The sequence below is a fragment of the Sus scrofa genome, chromosome 2, assembly GCF_054392235.1.
Source record: "Sus scrofa isolate SSC_HxYL_T2T_F1_AM1 chromosome 2, Sscrofa_HxYL_maternal_Yorkshire_Landrace_v2.0, whole genome shotgun sequence".
NCBI classification, from domain to species: Eukaryota; Metazoa; Chordata; class Mammalia; order Artiodactyla; family Suidae; genus Sus; species Sus scrofa.
In genome coordinates, this window is record NC_139384.1 from 4504813 (window position 1) to 4518229 (window position 13417).

The 13417-nt window shown below is 43.8% G+C and overlaps 1 protein-coding gene across 50 annotated transcripts in view; it reads right to left on the reverse strand.

Moving 5' to 3' along the window:
- Window positions 1-13417, reverse strand: part of PPP6R3 (protein phosphatase 6 regulatory subunit 3) — a 128564-nt gene that overhangs the window by 101303 nt on the left and 13844 nt on the right. For 14 of the 50 annotated variants that reach the window (XM_085010550.1, XM_085010542.1, XM_085010537.1 and 11 more), the window contains exon 2: window positions 1540-1635. The exons of the other annotated variants lie outside the window; for them this stretch is intronic. The gene's annotated coding sequence lies outside the window, so the exon portion shown is untranslated. The remainder of the gene's footprint in view (window positions 1-1539; window positions 1636-13417) is intronic. 50 annotated transcript variants of the gene reach the window in all.

Genomic DNA, 13417 nt, shown 5'->3' on the forward strand with positions numbered 1-13417 from the left:
GGATACTCTCAAACACAATGCCAAGAGAAAAACTAGACCCAAGTGAACATACCATAAGATTCTACATGTCAAAGGAAAACAAAACTGGGCAGAAATAGTCCAGGCAGTCAGATATCACGCTTCTGGTTGCCGCAGGCAAAGTGCGTGTGACTGAAAGCAGACAAAGGTGATACCTGGGGCACTGACTAGCCAGGGAGTGTCAGACTGTGAAAACCCATTCATGACATGCGTACTTTTCTGCATTTCTATCTCAGTTCAGTGGAGCTACTATTTTGTGACAACACAGGAGAGAAGTGGGCACTGAAGGAGCAAGTAGGACAGGACTGGCCTTGGTGTATGACTGTTGGAGCTGAGTACCAGAGGGGTCATTACATTATTCTATGTCTCTGTGTTAAAACTCTCCCTTGATAAAAAAAGATTTTAAATATGTATTAATATAAAACTGGCTGGAACTGCTGACAGAAGTATAAACTGGGTGATTTCTCTGGTCATGGATATGAAAGGATGTTAAAATCTATACATTCTTTGGCTCACTCTGCTCTAGTGAGTGCATCCTAAGGTGTTTATCCTAAGCCGAAAGTCTCATACATGACACTGACCCAAGAGTTTATAACAGAAAAAAGAGAAATGTCTAAATACAGAAGTCACAGCACACTGCGGGGACCACCACAGGATAAACATTCCAGGCCATCCACAAATGTATGGAATTGAAATAATAATGGCTGTATCTGCACCAAGGTGCTTTGGTCTACCTCATGAAATACAGTGATTAAAAATGACGTGATCATATGAAAACTGCTCCACATCATCATGTCGTCAGAGAAATGCAAATTAAAACCACGTGATACCACTACACACCAGAAGAACGACCAAAGTCCAAAACACTGACACCAAATGCTGGTGAGGATGTGGGGCAGCAGGAACTCTCATTTCCTGCTGGAAGCGCAAACAGCCAGAGGCAGCTGGAAGACAGCTTAGCAGTTTCTTACAAAACTACCCTACAATCCTTACCATACAACCCAACAATGTTGCTGGTATTTACCCAAAGGAGTTGAAAACTTATGTCCACACAAAAACCTGCACACAGAGGTTTACAGCAGCTTCATCCATAACTGCCAGTACGTGGAAGCTACACAAGTGTCCTTCAGTAGTAAGTGGAGAGACTTCTCCCCTCCTCTCTTGTTTCTGGGAGGAAAAAGGAACAGTTCTGAAATATACCTGGACATTCTGTTCTTAACAAAGCTGGCCTTCAAAAATACTATTTTGGAGTTCCTGCTGCGGCATAACAGGATCAGTGGTATCTCTGGAGCTCTGGGATGCAGGTTCAATCCCCCACCCAGCACAGTATCTCAGTGGGTTAAGGATCCAGTGTTGCCACGGCTGCGCCATAGGCTGCAACTGTGGCTCGGATCAGATCCCCGGCCTGGGAACTCCATATGCCATGGGGCGGCCAAAAAAGAAAAAAAAGAAAGAAAAAACAAAAAACCACCTATTTTACCAAAACCTAACCCGCTGGGGTTTTACCAGAACCTAACCTACCTGGAGGAAGGGAAATATCCAACTCCAGCCCCTCTAACCTTCCGCATGAGGAAGGGAAGTACACAACTCCAGGCCACTCTAGCCATCCTGTCCCACCTACGAAAGGAACAAAGCAGAGAAGCACTGGTAAAGGTCACAGTTCAGGGGTGCGGGCTCACCCAGAGACGGAGACCGTGTCACAGGACCACAGAGCACTCCCCCACATCACCACTGCAGCTCTAAAGGCCTATTCTTCACAGCTCCTTTGACCAGTGACTACGTCTGTCTTTCAAAAACAGATTACTAAAGTGAAGAACTGAACAGGCACCAGCATCAGTCACGTATGTCAGAAATGTTGGAATTATCAGACCAGGAATTTTCTGAATCATGATGAACAAGCTAAAAGCTTTAACAAAAAAGGCTGACTTCATGCAGTAACAGACAAATAATGTAAAAAGATAAAAATCCTAGGAAGCAAAAAGAAAAAAATGCTAGAGACCGAAACACTGTAATGGAAATGAAGAATACCTTCCAATACAACAGTGTAAGTCAGCTAAACTCCAATAAAATTAAATTCAAAAGAAAGAAAGAAAGACTGGGAGTTCCCGTCGTGGCGCAGTGGTTAATGAATCCGACTAGGAACCATGAGGTTGCGGGTTCGGTCCCTGCCCTTGCTCAGTGGGTGAACGATCCGGCGTTGCCGTGAGCTGTGGCGTAGGTTGCAGATGCGGCTCGGATCCAGTGTTGCTGTGGCTCTGGCGTAGGCCGGTGGCTACAGCTCCGATTCAACCCCTAGCCTGGGAACCTCCATATGCCGCGGGAGCGGCCCAAGAAATAGCAACAACAACAACAACAACAAAAGACAAAAGAAAAAAAAAAAAAAAGAAAGAAAGACTGAAGACTGCCTTCGATAAGCTCATTGGCAGACTGGACACAGCTGAGGAAAGAAACTGAGCATGAAGATGAGACCCTACGAACTTCCAAAGTGGAAACACAAAGAGAAAAAAAACTGGGGTGGGGGGAGCAGGGGCAGGGAGCAGAATATCAAGAACTATGGGGCAACTACCAAAGGCATAACGTATATGCAATAGGAATGCCAGAAGGAAACGGGGAAAAAAAGAAAAAGCATTTGAAGAAATAATGACTGAGAATGTTCTCCAAAAGGTCATGTACCAAACCACAGATCCAGAACTCTCAAAGAACACCAAGCTGGATAAATGCGAAACAAAAACAAGAACAAAAACCTACACACAGGCATATGATATATTTCCTACAAGAAACCCACTTTAAACACAGGGACACGTATAGGTTAATAGCAAAGGGACATACAGCAGAAGTTGGCTCAACATTGTAAGTCAACTATACTCTAATAATAATAAAAAAAGTAAAGGGATGGAATTACACTTACTAACACTAATAAAACAAAGTGGGAGCGGAATTGCCTTTGTGGCTCAGCAGTAATGAACCTGATTAGTACCCACAAGGATGCGGGTTCCATCCGTGGCCTTGCTCAGGGGGTTAAGGATCCAGCATTGCCACGAGCTGTGGTGTAGGTCGTGGATGTGGCTCGGATCCCCCATTGCTATGGCTGTGGTGTAGACTGGCAACTGTAGCCCTGATTTGACCCTGAGCCTGGGAACTTCCATATGCTGCGGGTGCAGCCCTAAAAACCAAAAAAAGGGAAAAAAAAGTTATTACAAAGGGAAAGGGGGGGTTGTCAATACTCCAAAAAGACCTAACAATCCTTAATGTTATGCATCTCACAACAGCATTACAATTCATGAGTCAAAACTGGATAAAACAGCAAGGAGAAATAGATAAATTCACTACAATAACTCAGGTCTTCAATCCTCCTCTATACAAAATGGACAAATCCAGCAGGCAGAAAATCAGTGAAGACACAACGGAACTCAACAGGGCCATCAATCAATGCTATGTAATCGACATGCCTGGACTACTTCGCCCAACAACAGCCTATCACACATTCTTCTCAAACTCATGTAGAACGTTCACCAAGATAGGCCACATTCTACGAAACGCACCTTAACAAATTTAAAAGAACAGAAATCATCCAATGTCTGCCCTTAAACCACAATGCAATTAAAGTAGAAATTAGTAACAGAAAGACAGCTAGAAAACCCCTAAGTAGGAGTTCCCGTCGTGGCGCAGTGGTTAACGAATCCGACTAGGAACCATGAGGTTGCGGGTTCGGTCCCTGCCCTTAATCAGTGGGTTAACGATCCGGCATTGCCGTGAGCTGTGGTGTAGGTTGCAGATGCGGCTCGGATCCCGAGTTGCTATGGCTCTGGCGTAGGCCAGAGACTACAGCTCCGATTAGACCCCTAGCCTGGGAACCTCCATATGCCGCGGGAGCAGCCCAAGAAATAGCAAAAAGACAAAAAAAAAAAAGAAAGAAAGAAAGAAAGAAAAACCCTAAGTACTGCAAAATTAAACATCACACTTCTAAATAACACATGACTCAAAGAAGAAAAAAAGAGAGAATTTTTTAAATGTTTGGACAAAATGAAATTACAACTTACTGAAATTTAGGGGATACAGCAAAAACAGTACTTAGAGAAAAAGGTATAGTATTGAAAGCATATATTAGAAAAGAAAGATCTAAAATCAATAAACTGGAGTTCCTGTCGTGGCGCAGTGGTTAACGAATCCGACTAGGAACCATGAGGTTTCGGGTTCGATCCCTGGCCTCGCTCAGTGGGTTAACGATCCGGCGTTGCCGTGAGCTGTGGTGTAGATTGCAGACTCGGCTTGGATCCTGCGTTGCTGTGGCTCTGGCGTAGGCTGGCAGCTACAGCTCCGATTAGACCCCTAGCCTGGGAACCTCCATATGCCGCGGAAGCGGCCCAAGAAATGGCAAAAAAAAAAAAAGACCAAAAAAATAAAATCAATAAAATCAATAAACTTTCACCTAAGAAAACTAGATAAAGAAGAACAAATTCCAAACTAAGCAGAAAACTGAAATGATAAAAATGAACGTAGGAAAGAAATTATGGAATTTCCTGGTGGCTCAGCAGGTTAAGGATCCAGCATCGTCGCTGCTATGGTTTAGGTTCAGTCTCCAGCCTGGGAACTTCTGCATGTCACAGGCACAGCAAAAGAAAAAGACAAAACTTGGAGTTCCCATCATGGCACAGCAGAAATGAATCCGACTAGGAACCATGAGGTTGCGGGCTTGATCCCTGGCCTTGTTCAGTGGGTTAAGGAGCCGGCGTTGCTGTGAGACGTGGTATAGGTCGCAGACCTGGTTCAGATCCCGTGATGCTGTGGCATAGGCCAGGGGCTGCAGCTCCAATTGGACCCCTAGCCTAGGAACTTCCATATGCCGTGGGTGAGGCCCTAAAAATCAAAAAAGAAAGAATGAAAGAAAAAGACGAAACCAAAAGCTGTTTCTTTTTTATGGCCACAATTGTAGCATGTGGAAGTTCCCAGGCCAGGGATCAAACTCAAGCCACACTAGCAATCAGAGCCACAGCAGTGGCAATGTCAGGTCCTTAGCCTGCTGAGCCACCAGGGAACTCCCCAAAGCTGATTCTTATTGCGGAAAAAAAAAAAATCAATAAAATGCTAAGGATTCAGCATTGCCACTGCTATGGTATGGGTTTGATCCCTGGCCCAGGAACTACTAGACTACTCATGCCACTGGCGCAGCACGCCCCAAAAAATGCTTTTTTAACAGGCCTATTAACTATTAAATAAATTGAATCGATCATTAATAATCTTCTACATCAGAAAGCACCATGCTGGAGTTCCCGTCGCGGCGCAGTGGTTAACAAATCCAACTAGGAACCATGAGGTTGTGGGTTCGGTCCCTGCCCTTGCTCAGTGGGTTAACGATCCGGCGTTGCTGTGAGCTGTGGTGTAGGTTGCGGACGCGGCTCGGATCCCGAGTTGCTGTGGCTGTGGCATAGGCTGGCAGCTAGAGCTCTGATTAGACCCCTAGCCTGGGAACCTCCATATGCCATGGGAGCGGCCCAAGAAATGGCAAAAAGACCAAAAAAAAAAAAAAGAAAGAAAGAAAGCACCATGCTCAAATGGGTGAATTCTACCAAACAGGAAAGAAAAAACTCTAACAATCTCTATAATCTCTATCAAGAGGGAGAAGGGTTACTGCCTAACTCATTCTGAGACAAGCTTTACGAGAAAACTAAAGGTCAATACCTCCCATAAAAACAGACGCAAAATTCCTCAAGAATATATTAGCAAATTGAATCCAACAGGTATAAAAAGAATTACAAACCAAATGGGATTTACCCCGGGTATGCAAGGCTGGTCTGACGTTCAAAAGTCAATTAATGGGATGCTTATGCCTTCAACGGACTAAAGAAAAATCATATTGATCCATGCAGGAGAAGCATCTGATAAATCCCAGCACCTGGAGTTCGCGTCATGCCGCGGCACAAACGAATCCGACTAGGAACCATAAGGTTGCCGGTTTGATCCCTGGCCTCACTCAGTGGGTTAAGGATCCAGCATTGCCGTGACCTGTGGTGTCGGTTGCAGATACAGCTCAGATCCGGCGTTGCTGTGGCTCTGGCGTAGGCCAGTGGCTACAGCTCCGATTCAATCCCTAGCCTGGGAAACTCCACGTGCCCCAAGTGCAGCCCTAAAAAAATAAATAAATAAATAAATAAATAATGATAATCCAGCACCCACTCATGATAAAAATTAATCAGCAAACTTAAAATAGAGGGGCATTTCCTCAACCTGATAACATCTACAAAAACCCTACAGCAATCATACTCAAGGATGAGAGACTCAAAGTTTTCCCACTAAGATCAGGAACAATTCTAATTAAATCCTAATCAAGGAAGTTCCCTTGTGGTGCAGTGGGTTAAGGACCCAACAATGTCACGCAGCGGCTCAGGTGGCTGCTGTGGCATGGGTTTGATCCCTAGCCAGGGAACTTCCACAAGCCACGGGCACAGCCAAAAAAAAAAAGAGACAAAATATGATAAATCCCAGTCAAAACTCTAGGAAGTTATTTCGTGGCTATTGATAAACTGATTCTAAAGTTTATAAAGTATATGGAGAGATAAAGGACCCAAAATAGCCAACTCAATATTAAAGGAAAAGAACAAAGTCAGAGGATGGGCATCATTCCACTTACTGGTACTGATGAGAGAAAAGACAAACAGATCAATGGAAGAGACCAGAAAGCCCCCAACAGACCCGTACAAACACAATCAACTGGCCTCTGACAACAGAGCTAAAGCAGTACACTGAAGCGGAGAAGTCCTCCTAACAAATGGTACTGGAACAACTGGACATCAAATGCAAAAAAAAAAAAAAACTGAATCTATACACAGATCTTACACTCTTAATAATTAACTCAAAACAGATCACAGATACCTAAAGTAAAATACAAACCCACAAGCCTTCTAGAAGATGACATAAGCGAAAACCTAAATACCCTTGTGCCGGGGACTGGATGTTTCTGTCCCTTCAAAATGTGTATGTGGAAATCTTACCTCTCAGGATGACGGTACTGGGCAGTGGGGCCTTTGGGAGAGAATTAGGTCATGAGGGTGGGACCTCATGAATGGGACCAGTGCCATTACAAAAGGGACCCCAGGCACTCCTGCTGTGGCCCAGCAGGTCAAGAACCCCATACAGTGTCCATGATGATGCAGGTTCGACCCCTGGCCTCACTCAGCGAGTGGGTTAAGGACCTGGAGCTGCCACAAGCTGCAGTGTGGGGTGCAGATGTGGCTCAGATCTGTGCTGCTGTGTGGGGCAGGCCAGCTGCAGCTACAGCTTTGACTGGACCCCTACCCTGGAGCTTCCATGTGCTGCAGGTGCAGCCATAAAAAAAGGAAAGAAAAGGGGCTGGAGAGATTCCCTGCCCACTCTCTGCCATGTGAGGGTGCAATGAGAGGATGGCTGCCTGCAACTCTGAAGAGGGCCCCCACTAGACCCGGACCATACTGGCACTCTGATCTCAAATTTCTAGCCTCCAAAACTGTGACAATAAAATACATTTCTGTTTTTATAAGCCAGTCACTCCATGGTATTATGTTAAAGCAATCCACACTAACTCTGGACTTTTTAGATACAGCACCAAAAGCATGATTCATGAGAGAAATAATTGATAAGTCAGATGTCATTAAAAGTAAAACCTTTGGCTTAGCAAAAGACAATGCAGTGTTTCTACAGCTCCAGGATACAGGTTCGATCCCTAGCCCAGCAGTGTGAATTTAAAGGATCCAGCATTGCTGCAGCTGAGGCACAGGCTGCAACTTCAGCTCAGATTTGATCCCTGGCCCTGGAACTCCATATGCCCCAGGGCAGCCAAATAAGAAGAAAGGAGAAAAAAAGATTTCAAAACTAAAGCCAGTAAGGGAGTTCCCATTGTGGCTCAGTGGGTTAAGAACCCTAACAGTATCCCTGAGGACGAAAGTTCCATCCCTGGCCTCGCTCTGTGGGTATGGCATTGCCACAAGCTGCAGCATAGGTCGAAGCTGCAACTCGGATCCTGCGTTGCCGTGGCTGTAGCATAGCATGGCAGCTACAGCTCCAATTCAACCCCTAGAGTGGGAACCTCCATATGCTGCAGGTGTGCCACTAAAAAGGGGGGGGGGGGGACTGGAGTTCCCATCGTGGCTCAGCGGAAACAAATCTGACTAGTATCAATGAGGACACAGGTTTGATCCCTGGCCTTGCTCAGTAGGTTAAGGATCCAGCACTGCCATGAGCTGTGGTGTAGGTCGCAGACATGGCTCAGATTCTGAGTTGCTGTGGCTGTGCTATAGGCCGGCAGCTGTAGCTCTGATTTAACCCCTAGCCTGGGACCCTCCATATGCCACAGGTACGGCCCTTAAAAAAAAAAAAAAGGCAAAAAAATAAAAGATGAACATCCTACCCTTATCTCTAGGTAAAAAGAATTAAAATAATGCAAGTAATGAATCAAGCACAAGTGACAACTGTAACAGCAGGCACTGGGCAAACAAAATAGGAAGAGACACAATTACATCTACCAGGTAAGGCAGGTAGGTGAGTACAGGCAGCTGCCGAGGGTTTACACCAATCTAGAGGCAATTCAATGCTAACTGACGCCAAAAACCAGAAAACTTGAGGCCTGATGAATGGAATCTACTTTCTGAGGAGAAACACAAACATGCCCGGGAATGTTTAATACTCACAACAACTCTGCTAAGCCAGCTCTCTCTCTACTCCGTGCCCCCCACAGTCCTTTCTCATTCTTTCTTCACTGCCTGAGAGAGTGCCAACCTTTATTTCTTGAAGTTTGATGAAAACAATAGTTATGATGCTTATGCATTTCAAACTCCTTGGCCTCACTGAAGACTACTGGGACAGGACGAGACGTAGTTCTTTAACGCTTTGCTCCTGGGCTCAGCACCGCTGGCAGCAAAGCCCTAACCCTGCCCCATTTACAAGGTCCGCTAACCAAGGTGTCACAACACGAGTTCCAGCCTAGCCCAGCCGATGCCGTGACGTCCCTCCATGCCTCTCTGTTTCCGATTGCCTCTTTTCACTCATTAGTCAGAGTAAAGAAAGGCTTTTAGAATAAAGATGTAAGTATAAAAACCATCCCCCCTCTCCCTAAGGAGAGGCTGAACTCCACTCTTAGGTTTTTCCGTAGGCAGACTGGACTGATATTCTAATTTGACCCACATCCCTTTTCCAGATTGTTTTTGGTGTTACTTGCCTAGAGTCACATTTAAGGTTCACTAAATGTTTTCTAGCAATCAAATGATCCCATTTTAAAAAGATAATTATCCTTGAAATCTTTCCCATTTCTGGATATAAAAAGAGCTACCACGTGAAGCAGTTAAAAAAAAATCTCTAAGAAATTCCTTACTGACACAGGAACACTCCTCATTAAAGGACAGGGAAAAATCACATTTGCCAGCTCTCAACAAAATGAACATCCTCTATCATCTGTAATTTGTAAAGTTTTTAAAACACAGATTGACACATATACAAACAATATCTGGTACTTGATTATTCAGAAGTTGCAAGACACCAAAAGAGCAATCCAATATAAAAGACAAGACCAGCAATCCAAAAAAAAAAAAAAAAGACTAAACATGTCTGCTGGACTGGCCGACATGAGAACACCTCAAATTCCTGGATAAGGAACAACTGACAGCTAACTTCTAATTAATCTCAACAGCAACAATGGAAAGACAGCAAAGTGCTCAGGGAATATAATCACCCCCCCCCAACTGGATATTAGGCAAAACTGCCCCTCAAGACAGACAGTACTGGAACTCCCACTGTGGCATAAGAGGATTGGTGGCATCTCTGCAGCACCAGGATGCAGGTTCAATCCCCAGCCAAGCACAGTGGGTTAAAGGATCCAGTGCTGCTGCAGCATAGACCACAACTGTGGCTCAGATCTGACCCCTGGCCCGGGAACTCCACTTGCCCCCGGGAGGCCGAAAAGAAAGGGGAAAAAGAAAAAGAGAAAAGAAAAAAAAAAGGATGACAGTATTTGAGGGAGTTCTCAGGCAGCCTAGTGGGTTAAGGATCTGGCATTGTCACTACAGTGACTTGGGTTTGATCCCTGGCCTGGGAACTTTCAGTGGCCACCAGTGTGGGCCCTGACCCCCGGAAAAGGAATGACAAATTGTGCTAGTCGCTGGGAACTTAACAATTCTAAACTTGTAGGCAAAAAGTAAAACTGAGAGAACTACATTAATTTGATAAATCTTCTATCATAATGGGATTTTAACAATAACCCTTTCTGTAACTGATAAAACAGGCAGATTATACTAGTTAAGACTCTAGTTTAAATGTGAATTCAATTAAGGTGTTTCATCTAAAAGAAATGGGAAAAACTTATTGTAAAATTAAAAACACACATGGAAAAAATCTGCCACAAAGGAGCCACCATTAAAACAGCCTCAACAAATTTCAAAGGTTCAAAAACACAGTGGACCACATTTTATTAGCAGGACATATGTTAACAATCACTAACAAAGATTAGGAGACAGATACACCAAGATTTTTCAACATACTTTCTAAACTTCTAAATCAAAGGAAAAAAATCAAAATGAAAATATGAATATATTCAGAACTGAAAGATAAAAATTCTGCATAGCCAAGCTCCTGAGATGTAGCTACAGTGCTGTTTAAAGAGTTAATTAGTACTTTATTTACATATACATGCATATCTTATGTATATTAAAAAGCTTAAAATTGTGCTGCTAAAAAGAGGGGGGAAAAAAACTGGAGTTCCCGTCATGTCTCAGTGGAAACGAATCTGACTAGGAACCATGAGGTTGCGGGTTCAATCCCTGGCCTCAGTCAGTAGGTTAAGGATCTGGCGTTGCCGTGAGCTGTGGTGTGGATCGCAGACACAGCTCGGGTCCCTCGGAGCTGTAGCTCCAATTTGACCCCTAGCCTGAGAACCTCCATATGCTGCAGGTGCAGCCCTAAAAAGCAAAAAAAAAAAAAAAAAAAAAAAAGCTTATGATTAATGACCTAAGCATCCTGTTCAAGAAGTTAATTACTAAAAATGACTAAAAATTAATTACAAACCAGGAGTTCCTGTCGTGGCGCAGTGGTTAACGAATCCAACTAGGAACCATGAGGTTGGGGGTTCGGTCCCTGCCCTTGCTCAGTGGGTTAAGGATCTGGCGTTGCTGGGAGCTATGGTGTAGATTGCAGACGCAGCTCAGATCCCGTGTTGCTGTGGCTCTGGCGTAGGCCGGAGGCTACAGCTCCGATTTGACCCCTAGCCTGGGAACCTCCATATGCTGCGAGAGCGGCCAAAGAAATAGCAAAAAGACCCCCCCCAAAAAAAATTAATTACAAATCAGGCAGATTCAAGAGATAAGAAACCTGAATTTTCTGCCAATGTATCTGAAAATGCAGACAAATTTTAGAGAATGTAAATTATAGGGAGTTCCCACTGTGGTTCATTGGATTATGGATTAGGATGCAGGTTCGATCCCTGGCCTCTCGCAGTGGGTTAAGGATCCAGCATTTCCATGAGCTATGGTGTAGGTCATGGATGCAGCTTAGATCTGGGGTGGTGTGGCCAGCAGCTACAGCTCCAATTTCACCCCTAGCCTGGGAACTGCCATACGCCGCAGGTATGGCCCTAGAAGTAAATTACCAAATGTGACTTGAAAAAATATTCTTAATGACCCTACAAATATGAAAGCAACCACATCAGCACTTTATCATCATTTTTATTATAGTTGATTTACAATGCTGTGCCAATTTCTGCTGTACGGCAAAGTGACTTAGTCACACACATATATGTGATATATATATATACACACATGCACACACACATTCTTTTTCTCAGACTACCTTCCATCATGTTCTATCCCAAGAGACTGGATATAGTTCCCTGTGCTATACAGTAGGACAAATCAGCAATTTTAAAACCTAAGACAGGAGTTCTCCTCTGGCACAGTAGGTTAAGGATTCAATGTTGTCACTGCAGCATCTAGGGTCACAGTTGTGGAGCAAGTTCCATCTCTGCCCTGGGAACTTCTATACGCCACGGGCATGGCCAAAAAATAAATAAATTAATTAAATAAAGTAAAATAAAATCGAAGACAGAAAACACCAAGCCCTGATGGGTTTACAGGCAAGTTTTAGCAAACACTGAAGGAACAAATAATTCCAATTTTACATATAAACTCTCTAAGAAAAAGAAGGAAATACAACAGCTCACTTTATTAGACTAGAATAACTTTGATGATAAAACTCATCAAGGATGATGCAAAAAAGGAAAATCAGAAACCAGTCTTACCAATGAATATATATATATAAAAATCCTAAGATATTAGCACGTAAAAAAAAAAAAAAAATGCCAAAAATACATACCAAAAATAAAGCAACCAAAAAAAAAAAAAGTTGTGGTTTTATTTTAAAAGATTAAGTCATGACATCTTCAAGCCGGATTTAAACCAGAAATGGGACGTTTACTTCACATTGCTTTTAGAACAATTTTTTCACATTACCAGATTAAAGGAGAAAAACTGTATTATCATCTCAACAGATGCAGAAAGTGCATTCAAGTTCGACACAATACCTACATGTGATTTTTTTTTTTAATTCTCCACAAACTAAGATTGAAGGAGTCTTCCTCAACCTGCCAAAGAAAAAAAAAAAAAACCATGCACACATTTAATGGTGCAAGACAAAAGCAAGCGTCTGCTTTAAAACCAGGACCACGGCAGGATGCCTGCCATCACCATCTACACTCCCTCCAGGGACGGCTGCCTGGAGCAGGGCAGTAACATGGAAAGAGTAAAAGGAACGCAGAGAAATGAACTGTCCTTGTCCGACGATGAGAAGATTATCTACAGAACAGCCCCAAGAGTCCACAAGCACATCATTAACTTGAGAGAAGTCACCCAATGGGAGCTGCACATGAAGTCACCTGCATTTCCATCTACCAGCAAAAGAAAATGCAACTTTAAAAAAGTCATTTAGGAGTTCCTGTCATGGCTCAGTGGAAACGAATCAGACTAGGAAACAGGAGGTTTCAGGTTCGATCCCTGGCCTCACTCAGTGAGTTAAGGATCTGTCCTTGCTATGGCTGTGGTGTAGGCTGGCAGCTGCAGCTACAATTCGACCCCTAGCTTGGGAACCTCCACATGCCATGGGTGCGGCCCCAAAAAGACGAGGGGAAAAAAAAAAGTCATTTAAACAGAAACCAAATAATAAATCAGAGAAATACGCAAGACTTGTAGGGAAAAAAATGTAAAACTTTTTAAAAGACAGCTTCCTGGGAGTTCCCACTGTGGCGCAGTGGGTTTAATGATCCAGCTGGTCTCTGCGGAGGTGCTGGTTCAACCCCGGGCCCAGCCCAGTGGGTTAAGGATCCAGCGTTGCTGCAGCTGTGGTGTAGGTACAGCTGCGGCTCAGATTCAGTCCCTGGCCCAAAAGGAAA